This window comes from Suncus etruscus, chromosome 2 (genome assembly GCF_024139225.1).
Source record: "Suncus etruscus isolate mSunEtr1 chromosome 2, mSunEtr1.pri.cur, whole genome shotgun sequence".
Lineage (NCBI taxonomy): Eukaryota > Metazoa > Chordata > Mammalia > Eulipotyphla > Soricidae > Suncus > Suncus etruscus.
The window spans coordinates 36,254,448-36,262,726 of NC_064849.1; positions in this window are offsets into that span (position 1 = coordinate 36,254,448).

The window sequence follows — 8,279 nt, forward strand, 5'->3', positions numbered from 1 at the left end:
TCCAGGGATATGATTGTCATCAGTATATGTACTTATTTACCAAGTAATTTTCAGACCCCAGAAATCCACGCTTTAAGAATAAGTTGTGATCTATTTCTGAACTAATTGAATCAGCACACAGCGTTCAGTTTCTCTTTTGGGTTTACAAGTAGTTTTGATCCTGAGGTTGACCAAGCTGACCAAGTGTTCTGTAGTCTAGACAAGATTGTGGTGGCTGTATTTACATTTCTATTCTATTCTAAGCATTTTAACTAGTCAAGCTTTTGCTCTCTCTCCTTTTTGTAAGGTATTCCAGAATATTCTTCAGGATCAAAGCAAGGTTTACTTGTTGCATTTTGTGGAACTACCTTACGCTTTAAACATTAGATGTATCATTCATAGCTGGTTCTTCATAGGTGATCTGAACAATCCATCTCAGAGGTGAATTGGAGTTGATTGTTATATGATCTGAGTTCTTGGATGGTTTCATATTATCTAACTACCTATCTTTTACCTATTTTAAATCTTTACCTATTTTACTATAACTGGTATTTTATGAAATTAAATCACTTATGGAGAGAAGGTGGAAGTAAAATATTTAGACAACAACAGCTTAATGACTTTTTATTGCTCTGAATGTAATTTGTGCTATGTCTTCCCTCCCCCCAAATGCTCCGGGCATTTCTAACTTTCTTATTCCTGCAAGTGAGACCCAACCATCACTAGCCTGGTGTGTGATCCTTTCTAGTCTGTCAAACTGCTGTTTGTTGTATCAGCAGCTGTTCATACACTTCACTCAAGTATTTGACATGTGCTTTATTTTATCAGTAGCTTTTTGAATCTCAGAAGCCAGTAGTACAACATAACTGTGGCTCTGATCTATATCAACATTACTATCGCTAAGAGAACTATAGATCTCCTAAGCTACAAATCTTATATAACACATGGACTTTACTTAGTAGTTATTTTGTTAATAATTCTTTGTCATGACACTAATTCCCTTTGTTTTAAGGATAAAAATTTAGTTGAATGCCTGCATCTGAATTTACTAATGATGTTCACAATTCTTAAATGATGATCCCCGTTCCTCAGAGTAGAGTTTTATCCAGGCTTCAGGCAATTTGTTTGAAGTTAAAATCATTTTTTATTGGAAAGGGGCGAGTTAGGACATGAGAAGTCATTCAATTTTGACATGTATTGGGTACAACTAAAGCTTTGAGAAGACCTCTGATACATACCAGTGGGTTTCAGCCTTTTAAAGCTGATAGACTGGCATTGGTCTTGATTAAAAACTTCTGATGTGGGCAGTGAGCTGCCAGATCAGTCAAGTTCAGGAACCAGCTGGTGTATCATCACATAAAGCAGAGAACAGGTACCTTGCAATATGTGTCTCTTTTGTAGTTTATCACTTTTTTTGCTTGAGGGCTATTCATGCTAATTGCTTTCCTAGCACTCTTCCTTGCTCTTTAAATCAACTAATTTGAATGTATCTTTTATTTTCATAGAAAGGAAATAGTCATGTAAATATGCTTTGAAACTAGTAAAATTTTCTTCTGCTCAGCACTTTCAATTATTTGTTTATTAATAGCTTATAGGATTGTAATTTGCAAACTAACTTATGTTATACCATACACAGGTGGATTTTTTTTTTGGTGTGGTTATATTTGCATTTGCATTGTTACTTATTAAAATCAGTCTGATAATCTATATTTGAAAATAGGCATCTGGTTTTCTGAACATAGTTAACATTTACAAATGCTCATCTCAGTAATTTATTTGGTAATTGTGATTCAGTTATTTTGACAACAAATATTTTATTTTCACACTTCATTTAGCATTATTCATTAAGATACCCATATTCATCCTTATGGAAATTCTAATGTTTGTCTCAAATAATTGAAACTTGCTCCAAATCAGTCAGTTCAGACCAACATCTTGAGTGAGACTGTATATTAGTACTGTAACTCAGAAGATGGTTTTCAATTAACTGCAGTGATGCCAAAAGAAAACCTTTTCCTGTTTATCAGTATGTTGGATGGCTTTCTTTAGAACAATTTGAATTGATTAAAATTAGGAACTTTGGAGTGTATGTCTAGAATTAAATTCTACTTGTTTTTGGAAAATACTATAAACTGCTAAATGATTGGTTTGTGAGATTGGAGTGGAGATTTTGTCCTCATTTTATGAATACATAATGTGGAAGTGAAAATAAAGCATGTCTTGGCATGCAAAAGAATAAGTTTATTGTATATTAGTTTTTCTAGGATTCAAGTTCCTTTGCTTATTATGTTTATGTATTTTGAAGGAAACGATCTTAAAAAGATTGATGCTTACGGTAGGTGCTCAACTATAAAGAAACAGAACACTGGTAGCTTTCTGCTTGTGGTTGGTTAAAATTGAAGTTAACCTTAATTATGCTGTACTATACTGTCCAAAGAAAATGCCCTAAAGCAGTGCTACCTTCTTAGGTTTGCTTGCTTTATTTTGCTTTTGTAAATTTAATAAAATGTCTTCAGTGTTTCTTTGTGTAGTTCATGGGGAATGATTGAGTCTGTGTTGATTCCATTTCAATATTAACTGGTCGTGTATGACCTGGACTTTTAAACCAGTAGTTTTCAACCATTTTCCAACTGTGGCTCCCTTTTGGCCTGTGTTTCTTCCTCTGCTACCCCCCCCCCCCCACTCTGCCCCCTCTCAACTGTTGGTCTCCTAGTCTCATTCCATTATGCCTTCTGCCATGAGATTCCATGGAATCTCCTGGAAAACCACCAAGGGCCATAACCCCGGCTGAGGGATGTTGCTCTAGATGACCTCTGTCTCTCCCCCTCACAAAAGCCCCTACTGTTTGGTATTTGTCTCATTGATTAGAGAAAAAGATTCTTAAAGAACTTTGAAATTAACATTAAACTCAAGTGTAATATATAATTATATTCCATGTTTTCCCTTATGTTTAATATTAAGTGGTTTAACTAGGCATTTTAATTTTGGGAAACTTAACTAGCACTATTTTTTTGGTTTTGAGGTCAGACCCAGCAGTGCTTAGGGGTTACTGCTGGCTCTATGCTCAGAAAAAAATTGCTCCTGGCAGGTTTGGGGGACCACCTGGGATGCCAGGTGTCCTGCGGCTAAGGCAAACACCTTACTGCTGTGCCATCTCTCCAACCCTTTTGGTGGAAACTTAGAGATACATGTACTTAGAAAAAAAATTTTTTTTATTTTTGGTTTTTGGGCCACACCCAGTGGTGCTCAGTGTTTACTCCTGCCCCTGGCTCAGAAATTGCTCCTGGCAAGCTCACGGGACCATATGGGATGCTGTGGATCGAACCTGGGTCTGTCCCGGGTTGGCAACGTGCAAGGTAAACATCTTACTGCTGTGGTATCACTTCAACCCCCTAGAAAATTAATTTTAAGGATAGAGGGAGATTGGGCCATAGTGATCAGGGTTTATCCTAGTTATATATGCTCAGGGGATCATGTGTTGTCTGAGGGACAGGCCATGTGCAAGACAAGTGTCTTACCCATTGTATTATGACTCCAGCCTGTAAAATCAAATTAAAAATTGAATTATGCAATAATTTACTTTATTCATGATCAAGATATATAATCTTTCAAAATAAAATGTCATTAATCTCTTACAAAGTCAGGTATAAAATTTGGGAATTACATTTCTCGCCTCTCACCAGAGTTCCAGTCCCATCATGTCAAAACAACCCTCTTCCCCCATAGTAACCTTAACTGTGTTCAGAGTCTAATAAACTAACAGTTACTTTATTATTGTTTTTGTAGTACCATGGAAGCCTAGCTTCATATGTGTTGCGTTGCTGAGCCACATCTCTGGCATTTATTTTTGAACAGGTTTGCTTCAGTTATGTATATTGTACATAGAGGTGAAGCAATCTGGTAGCTGTATTTAACTTCCTTCTCTTAGCGTTAGCACCTCTATGTTTATCCATGTCATGAAAAGCCCTAAAGTCATCTTTATTAATAGCTGAGGAGAGTATTTCACTGAGCATATGAATTTGAGGAAGTGTTATTGGGCACTTAAGTTATTTCCGTATGTTGGCTATTGTGAATAATACCGCTATGACCATAGGAGTCAAATATTCTTTATTTTGGCGGGGTGGGAAAGGGGAAGGGTTAGAGGTACAAACATTGGTAATCAGGGGCTTCTTTCAGCTCAGTACTTGGGACTCACTTTTAAGCAGTATTTCAGGAACCACGTGCTGGAGATCAAACCCAGGCCTCTTGCGTGCAAGGCATGTATTTAATTAGCATTTTGAGCTCTCCAGTCCAGGTATGCAAGTGTTTTGTATTAAGGTTTTCCTATTCTGTGGTTAAATGCCTAATAGTGTTGTTGTGGTATCATGTGACAGTTCTCTTGGAGAGGACTCACTACACTTTCCTCTCCCTTTGTTGATTCTGATGGCTGAGGGCCACACTTACCTGGTGTGGGGGTCATACAGTTTTGTTGCCATGCTTCCCTGGGGTGCACACTTGATTACCCTGTGCATACTTAGTTGCAGTGCTTTCTAGGAACCTCACACTTGGTGGCACTGGTGATGCCAGAGTTGCCAGGATCATCTAGGAACTATGAGGTGCTATTGGAGATCCAACTTGTGGCTTCACTGGCCTCATACCTACGAAGCAGGTGACGTACTACTTAACTATCCCCAGCCTCCCTGACATTTTGAAATTATTTTTACTATTTTTGTGGGAAAGAGGATTAGAGCTATACCTGGCTGTGCTCAGGAATGTTCCCTCTAGATGAAGAGAAGACTGCGTTCAGTGCTGAGGATCTAATCAGGTTTATATGCAAGGAAACATTTAACCCCTATAGAGACTTATAAAATCTCAGGCCCCATTTTTTAGTTTTTTTAAGGAATCTCCATACCAATTTTCATAGTCTACACCAGTTTACTTTCTCACCAGCAATGCACCATAAGTATCCCGTGCCAGTAATTGGTGATTCTAGTTTTGTTTATGTAGGTCATAGAGGTGAGAGGTGATATACCCTTGTGATTTTTGATTTACATTTCCCTAATAATTAATGTTGAATGTTGCATTTTTTTTTGTCAAATGCCTGTGGACCATCTTTGTCTTCTTTGGACAAGGAATAATCAGATCTTTGTCCATTTTTTAAATTTGTTTACCTTTTTTCTGTGTTTTTATATATTTTGGATGTCAACCATTTAATATAGTATGTTTATAAACATCTACCCAGTTCGCTAGTTGTTGCTATTGTTTAGTTGTTTTTGGCGGTGCTCAGGATTATAATCAGATCTCTGTCCATTTTTTGAATTTACCTTTTTCCTTGGTTTTATATATTTTGGATACCAACCATTTAATACAGGATAGTGTGTAAATATCTCTATCGTTAGCTGGTTGTTGTTGCTATTGTATTTATTTTTTGTTTTTTTTGATGGTGCTAGGGATTAAATTTAAGGTCACACATGCAAAGCAAGTGCTTTCCTGCTTAACTGCTTCCTCAACTCCTTTGTTTTCTCTTACTTTGAGAGGATTTGGGGTAGCAGTGACAGGGACTACCAAGACTACACCTAACACTATTAGGGAGGCCCTGTAGTAGCAGAGATTAAATTCAGAGTGCTAAGTATGCCAGATATGTACACCTGCTCTTTGATATCTCCCTCTCCTAGATTTCTGTTTTGTTTTGTTTTATTTTGTTTTTTTGGGCCACACCTGTTTGATGCTCAGGGGTTACTCCTGGCTAAGCACTCAGAAATTGCCCCTGGCTTGGGGGGGGACCACATGGGACTCCGGGGGATCGAACCGTGATCCTTCCTTGGCTAGTGCTTGCAAGGCAGACACCTTACCTCTAGCGCTACCTCACCGGCCCCACCTCTCCTAGATTTCTTAGAGGCTGTAATGTTTTTTGATATATCATTTAAAACTTTTGTTTCCTTTGCTGTTTCAGCTGAGTTGCCAAACATACCTGAGGACAGAACATTCAGAAAACATTTAATGTTTTCTTTTATAATTATAAAACTTAAGGCCTTATATTCAGGTCCTTAATCTATTCTGGGTTAATTTTGGTTGTGGTATTAAATAGTGATTCAGTTTTCTCTGTTTTTTTTTTCTTCACTCCTCCATTCTCTGTCTTTCTCTCTCCCTTTCTTCCCCCTCCCCCCTCCCTTCCTTCTTCCAATATGGTTTGAAATCAGGAAGAGGGAAGCCTTCCCTTTTTCTCTCAGTATTTCCTTAACTATTGGCTTTTTGTATTTTTCACTCAAATTTTAGAATTATTTGTTCTGTTTTCTTGGAAACTGCCACAGGAACTTTGGTAGAAACTGTATTATATCTATAAATTCCTTAGGTAATATGGACATCAATTATATTAATTCTAACAGTCTGTACACACTGATGTTCCATTTCTTTCTATTCCAATTCTCAACATCTTATCTATTTTTTCTTTTGTCTTACATTTTCATTAAACAGGTCTTTCACCACCTTTTTTTTTTTTTTTGTTTTTTTTTGGGTCACACCCAACAGCGCTCAGGGACTATTCCTGGCAGGTTCGGGGGACCATATGGGATGCTAGAATTCGAACTACTATCCTTCTGCATGCAAGGCAAATGTCTTACCTCCATGCTATTTCTCTAGCCCCTTTCACCACCTTTTTTCAGAATTCTCCCAGCTATTTGATCCTTTTTGTTGCAGTTATAAATCAGATTTTAAATTACATATACTGGGGAAAAGGTGACAAAGATTTGGGATGTCAATTTCAGTAACTTGAAATTTAGCCAAGCATTGTGATAGACCACAGATTTGATTATAATCCAACTATCACAAGGACGACATGGTTTCTGTGCCTTTCGTTGGCTCAGTGGTGTAGGCCTACTGGTCTGGGTGCCCTACCTATATGCAGCAGTGTAAGTGTGGAAGGGGTGGGGAAAACATATCACCAGGGCCACACTTGAGGTGCAGGGTTGGGGAATGTGGTGTCAGATCAAACTCAGGGTTTCAAGCATGACAGGAATGCTCTTGAGCTATCTCCCAGATATCTGAGAGATCACCTTGGCCCCAAAATTTATTGCTATGAACTTTGGTATTTAAACATTTTGAATCCTGAGGCTTAAGCAGTTAGTGGTGTGACTAAAAGCATTATGTTGTGTATACATATTAAAATATTAATTGTATGGTGCCACTGTCTTTTTGATCTGAAGTTCCCAAGTAACATCTACTCATAAAGTGCTTTTTTAAAATAAATGTGGAAGAGGCACTAAATTTGCCCTGTGCAGTTCCTCGGTCAAAAATAAAGCTCTAAAATCAGCAGCTGTCTGAACCAGTGAATTCCTTGCCTTGGAGTAAGTTCCAGCAAATGTTGACGAATGCCTGTTAGGGATGATCCAGAATGATAAAATTGGGAGAAGTGGAGAATGAAAATGATTTAAATAATTTTAGTTTGGATACCCCATGCCATTTTTTTCAAAGCAGTGTCAGAGACTGAGTCCAGGAGAGGCAGACATTCTCTCACCAAGTAATCCCTTTGATCCCTATACAAATTATAATTTTTATTTATTTAATTTTAATTTTTTTGGTGGTCACACCAGGAAGTACTCAGGGCATACTAATCCTGGCTCTGCTCAGGTATCACTGCTCGAGAAGCTCAAGGAAACATATATGGCTGAGGATGGGATCTCCTGGGTCAGCCATGAGCAAGGCAAATGCCCTACCTAGAGTAGTGTCTCTCTAGCCCCATACCAATTTTTATTTATTATTATTTCCTTTTGTTTGGGGGGCCATACCCATCTTTGCTCAGGACTTATACTATCTTTACTCTGCTTTGCTCCTCACTCTTCCTCAGAGATCACTTCTGGTGGGCCAGGAAGGCTATATGGGGAGCCAATAATTTAATATAGGTCAGCCTGTGCAAGACAGGTAGGTGCTCTATCCACTGTACTATCTCCAGCCCATACCAACTATATATACAACAAAAGTGTACCAACTTTTATACTTATTACACTGCAAGTCTCCTAGTTATTTTTTATAAATAGTAAAATAGGTAACAGCATGGGAAATGATACTATGCAAAAATATTTTCATATGGTTCTTTCAGCATTACCTTCAAGAAAAATGTGCGAGAGCAGACAGTTGCTATTGCAAATGGAAAATTAAAAGAAGTTTTCCTTCCTATGTACATTTATATAAATAAAACACAGTGAAATCTGTCAATAAAATCTTTAGGAATATCTGCACAGATACATTCAAGTTTAATATAAATTATGTCAGAATTCTTCATCTTCAGAGACTGTCATATATGTAGTATTTTACTTTGCTGTTTC